General features: G+C 35.4%; 1 non-coding gene across 1 annotated transcript; it reads right to left on the minus strand.

The window, feature by feature from the left end:
• Positions 1-5,268: 5,268 nt before the first annotated feature.
• On the minus strand, positions 5,269-5,340 carry TRNAC-ACA (transfer RNA cysteine (anticodon ACA)). Its single transcript has one exon. It is a non-coding gene; the product is annotated as a tRNA-Cys (tRNA).
• Between the last annotated feature and the right edge of the window lie 1,153 nt (positions 5,341-6,493).

Genomic DNA, 6,493 nt, shown 5'->3' on the forward strand with positions numbered 1-6,493 from the left:
GGTTTTAGAAAATGCAGAGGAACCAGAGATGAAATTGCCAACATCTGCTGGATCATCAAAAAAGCAAGAGAGTTCCTGAAAAACATCTATTTCTGCTTTATTAACTATGACAAAGACTTTGATTGTGTGGATCACAACAAACACTGGAAAATTCTGAAAGAGATGGGAATACCAGACCACCTGACCTGCCTCTTGAGATATCTGTATACAGATCAGGAAGCAACAGTTAGAACTGTACATGGAACAACAGACTGGTTCCAAATCAGGAAAGAAGTACATCAAGGCTGTATATTGTCACCTTGTTTATTTAACTTATATGCAGAATACATCATGAGGAACTCTGGGCTGGATGAAGCACAAGCTGAAATCAAGTTGCTGGGAGAAATATGAATAACCTCAGATATGCAGATGACACCACCCTTATGGCAGAAAGTGAAGAAGAACTAAACAGTCTCTTGATGAAAGTGAAAGAAGGGAATGAAAAAGTTGGCTTAAAGATCAACATTCAGCAAATGAAGATCATGGCATCTGGTCCCATCACTTCATGGCAAATTATGGGGAAACGACAGGCTTTGTTTTTGGGCGCTCCAAAAGAACTGCAGATGGTGACTTCAGCCATGAAATTAAAAGACACTTGTTCCTTGGAACAAAAGCTCTGCCCAACCTAGATAGCATATTAAAAAGCAGAGACATTACTTTGCCAACAAATTTCCATCTAGCCAAAGTTTTGGTTTTTCTAGTAGTGGATGTGAGAGTTGGACTGTAAAGAAAGCTGAGTGCCAAATAATTGATACTTTTGAATTGTGGTGTTGAAGACTTTTGAAAGTCCCATGGACTGCAAGGAAATCCAACCAGTCCATCCTAAAGGAAATCAGTGCTGAATATTCATTGGAAGGACTGATGCTGAAGCTGAAACTCCAGTACTTTGGCCACCTGATGCAAAGAACTGACTCATTGGAAAGGACCCTGGTTCTGGGAAAGATTGAAGGTGGGAAGAAAAGGGGAGAACAGAAGATGAAATGAGTTTGAGTAAACTGTGGGAGTTGGTAATGGACAGGGTGGCCTGGCATGCTGTGGTCCATGGGGTTGCAAAGAGTCAGATATGACTGAGTGACTGAACTAAAAGCCAGGATAATGAGTATGATAGTTATTTTGAGCTGTACATAAAGTCTTTGGCACAATGATTCTCAACAGGGCGACAGTTCTGTTTCCTAAGGGACCCTTGGCAATGTGGATACATTTTTGGTTGTCACAAATGGGGTGGGAGTGCTACTGGCATTCAGTGAGCTGAGGTGAAGGCTGATACTAAACATCACACAATACACAGGACAGTTTCTCACTACAAGGAATTACTTTACCTGAAATGCTATAGTGTCCAGGTTTAAAAAAAACGTTTTAGGAGACTGGAAAGAGGTAAGTATACAGTGATAAAATCTTTTTTTTTTTTTTTTTGCCACTCCTTCTGCATTAGAAGTGTGGCATCTTAACCACTGGACTACCAGAGAAGTCTCTAAAGTGATACAATTTTACACCCTTGTTGGAAATTAGAATGGATCCCAGAAAATAGCAAAAGGCATTTGTAGTGCCCCCATAAATAATGCACAATACACGTTTGTATTGATCATATATCTTCTCTATGTTAGTTTTGTTTCTAAAAATATGATTTCATCCATGTCATACATAAACATATAATAAGTCAAACTTCTAACTGTGTTCTAGTGCATTTGTCTTGCCTGAAAGGCTTTCAGCTTTAACAACCTCGACATTAGGGAAGACAAGGGATCAATCTATCATAAACAGAATATTTAACATTTCAGTGAAATCTCATATTGATCTCACCCTCAGACCCACATCCTATTTTTTTTTTGTTTTGCTCTCTTCAGGGTCCTAACAAATAAAATATAGCATTTCTTACTGTGACGATTTATATCACTGGAAGGAAGATGAAATGTGAAAGTTGAACATTCTCCATTAACTATTATTTATATACTATTTCTAGTTGTCAAATATTATTCACAGAAGATCAAATATGACAGTGGTTTTTTTTCTTCTTCAATTCTAGGCAATTTGATTAAGTTGCTACACATTCATACATCATTCAGTGAAAAACAGTGTTTGAACTACAGCGAAAAAAAGGGGGATAAAATTTTGATATTTCAGAAAACAATTCAAGCATCTAGGAATTGGGAAATTTTTAAATTTTTCAAATCTGTCATGTGCTTTGTAGCTAAAGCTAACAAAAACTACAAGGATCATGGTTCCCGTTTGTCCCTGTTGACCACTCATTTCAAATACAGATTTTCTAGACAGCTATTTGTTCAAATCTCACCTCTGCGATTGATAGACAAAACCCAGTCAAATCTCTCTAAGCCAGATATATTTCTTTATAAATTGGGGATGATATTAGATCTAAAATGACAAAATACCACACAAGACATATAGTACATGCTATTAATTTAGCAGCACGATGAATTAGAATGATTATGTTGTTCAGATTTCTCTCCAAATTGTGTGGTCATTGTTGAATAGCCATATTTTAATAAAGCAGGCTCATTTTATTTGTCTTATCAAAATTTGAGATAAGAATTACTTTGAAAGATACCAGTCTTCTTGCTCTTGAATATCCAATAAAACACACATTTATACATACTCATCAGCCATACCCTGGCCCTCAACTGCACTGGCTGACATTGCAGGGATCAGTCAAGTGGTAAATCCCTACTGGCTCCGTTCACAATTGCAGGAAAGAAAAAAAAACTCCTTGTTATTTGAGGATGGCAAAAACCAAAGAGAGATTGGACCTCCTTTTGTATATACGTCCTTTTTGTTGTTGTTCAATCACTTTGCAACCCCATGGAATGTAGCCTGCCAGGCTCCTCTGTCCATGGGATTTCCCAGGCAAGAATACTGGAGTGGATTGCCATTATATGTCTCTAAGAAACAAACAAACAAAAAAGAACTGGCTTTATAAAACTTGAATTCACAAGCTCAAAAAGATTTGAATAGTGAATGGGAGTCTTATCCTGGAAGACTGAAGGGAAGAGAATAGATGGAAAGGAAAAGTCACACTTTCTATTATTTACTTTATGACAAAGTGGGTGGAGCACAAATTTCACATATGGTGTTTCATTTAATATTCATAACTAGAGTGAAGAAAACATTCCATTCGTATTTACAGATGAGACAACTGAGATTATAGAAAGAGGTTAAATAAATTGCCTACATACTTACAGCTAGAAAATGGTAGAGCATGGATTTGTATGTTGTTTTATCTCCATACAAACCAATCATCTCTCTAATCCAGTGTATTTTTTGTTTGAATCGTTGTTGGTGCAGTCGCTAAGTCACGTCTGGTCTTTGTGAACCCATGGACTGTAGCATGACAGACTCCTCTGTCCTCCAATATCTCCCAGAGTTTGTTCAAATTTAACGTCCATTTTGTAAAATAGTGTGTCATTTTAGCATCGTCTTTGACAGCATAAAATACCTTTGGATCATGTTTAGATTCAAGAAAATAATTGAAATAAAAACTGGGGAAACGATGGTGTATCCATGACAAAAAGTATGATCATGGAAGTTATATATCAGCAATCATGAGTTATCATATATGGAAGACGATTTGTTAAGATTCAAGTGACTCTAAAATTTTATTAATAAGAAGGAGAATAAAGCAAAGTTATCCTTAATGCACCTATTAATTATTAAAAGCAATGTCAAAACTATATCTTTCACTATATATTGAGAAGTGACAATAGCTGCCTCAGTTCAGAAAAGTTTCATTATCCCAATTAAACGCAATATGCTTACTTAGAAGTTGCTTTCAAATTTTTTTTTTCCTTTTGAGAAAAGAATCATGTCTTTATGAAAAGGAGTAATAAAAATACTTGAAAATATAATGTGATTGAACATAGTAACCATAGGAAAGAATTAACAAAGAGGAAATATCCAAGTAAAATTTATAATCTTTCAACTGAGCACTACTACACTTTTCTCTGCTCAGAATTTGAGTTAAATGTTTCTATACTATTTTTAAATACAGACTTTCAGGTTTATATCTTTTGTAGCTGATATGTGGTTTGCATAATTAAACATCAAATAATTTCTAGCAGTTGATCATCAACTTTAGGGTATTGAACTAAAACTGGATACATACATACATATACATGTATATTCATATATGAAGAGAGAAACTTTTCTTATCACTATATGTATAGGTAACCTGGGATATGTCAAAAGAACAAAATCAAAATTAGCAGGCATGAGTCATTGGGAAATCAAGGAAGTGATTCAAAATCTCTAAGATTTTTTGCTCATCTGTTCATTGTGCAGCTTTGACAAAGGTGATCCCTTGTGGCTTAACCATATGACTTTTGGTTTAGTTCATTGTGCTAATTTACTAATTTACTTTAATTCAACCATCCTAGAATCTCTCTGTTTCCTACAGCTCTAAAAAATATAATGATAAAGAGGTTAAAAAAATAAAGATTTGGAGTAAATCTCTATCCTTCAAAGACTACACAGTAGCTAATGACTATTCTCTTAATTTTCAAAAGAGAATCAAACATACCTCTTTCCCTGCACCCCATGCAGAATTTCACTAGTAGCATTTGACAATAAAATCTCCCCAGATAAGCTGCAAATTTAAAAACTTGCTTCGGGAAAAGAATATTCCCAAACTATTTTATGAATATACATTTTAATCAAACTATTTCTAGAACAAGGGAAAATGCAAAAACAAAATTCTAAATTTGTGAAGAATATAAAATACTTTGGGGGATTTTTGAACTGTATTGAGATTATAACATGTAGCAAGGGAAAGTTGTCAGATTCAGCTCTGTAACTCAAATTCATTATTGGCATTTAACTTTTAAAAAGTTGACCTTTGGTACTATCCAGTAGATTCTCATTAGTTACCTATCTTATACAGAGAACTCAACTTAACAGTCGGTGATGACATAAATGGGAGGGAAATCCAAATCAGGGGGCTATATATGTATTTATAACTGATTCACTTTGCTCTACAGTACTAACACAACATTGTAAAGCAAATGCCCTCAAAAAAAAAAAAAAAGAAAGAAACAATAAAAAATGTTTGATGTCTGAGAAGTCTCAATTTTCTCATTTGTGAAACAGATTAAGTAAGCATGAAAGTGAAAGTGAAGTCGTTCAGTCATGTCCGACTCTTTGCGACCTACCAGGCTCCTCTGTCCATGGGATTTTCCAGGCAATAGTACTGGAGTGGGTTGCCATTTCCTTCTCCAGGGGATCTTCCCAACCCAGGGATCGAACCTGGGTCTCCTGCATTGTAGACAGACGCTTTACCGTCTGAGCCACCAGGGAAGTTCAAGTAAGCATGGATGGGTATTATATTTGACAGTTTTTGCAAACTGTAATACCAATGTCAATATGGATTAGGAGAGTATTATATATATGTAGACAGCTGCATGTCTCTGAGGCAAATTTTTAATGACTTCTGAAAATTGCTTATCTGCCAGTTTTGTGACAGATGTATTTATATTCACCATAGACATTACTTCTCTTGAGTAAAAATACATTTAGTCTGTTTGCCACTTCCTTTTCCAAAATTCACTTTTATGTTTTGGTGAAGTCTTATGGTTTCTCAAACAGAAGTAAGAAAGAAAGCCAAAGCAAGAAAAAAAGAATCTTCAAGGCTTATTTTGGGTTACATGAAAAAAACAATTTCTACTTCTAATGTTAAATTTTCTTAAAGTGCATCAGCATCTTCATGTTAATCCTAATGAACCAGAAAAAAACATAGTGAAAAAGAAAACACTGAGGGGATATTTGAAAGCCTTACATACTGAGAAATTTCGGTAAAGAATGATATTTCCTTTCTTTTTCTTAATTATTTTTTTCTAAAGTATTTCTTTGGTACTTTGTCCTTTGCTTACATGCAAAGCATAGAATAGTGATTACAGGAAAGGAAAACTCCATTAGCTTGAGTGGCACCCTTTGGCTGATAGGCTGAGTGTTTTCAAGCTGGAGTACTTCACATTGCCAAACTCTACTAATGGAGAATCACTACACTTATGTCTATGGCTATTCTAAAATATTTTTCTTTTTATAAAGAATTGGACAGAAAAAGGTAGAACATGGAAATCATTTATTCAATGCAGCAAGAAAGCCATTAGGATCATAATTCCCAAGCATTAAAAAAAAGATAATGAAACTTGAAGGAGAATAATCTTACATATGTACCTATGCCATCAGCTTATTCCCAATAGGGAACAAGAAAGAAAGAAATAAAAGAAAGAAAGTGAAGTTGTTCAGTTGTGTCCAACTCTGCGACCCCATGGACTGTAGCCCACTAGGTTCCTCTCCATGGAATTTTCCAGACAAGAATACTGGAGTGGGTTGCCATTTCCTTCTCCAGGATATCTTCCCAACCCAGGGATTGAACCCGGGTCTCCTGCATTGTAGGCAGACACTTTACTATCTGAGCCACCAGGGGAACAAGAGAGAGGTTAAAATC

The sequence above is a fragment of the Capricornis sumatraensis genome, chromosome 16, assembly GCF_032405125.1.
Source record: "Capricornis sumatraensis isolate serow.1 chromosome 16, serow.2, whole genome shotgun sequence".
Taxonomy (NCBI): domain Eukaryota; kingdom Metazoa; phylum Chordata; class Mammalia; order Artiodactyla; family Bovidae; genus Capricornis; species Capricornis sumatraensis.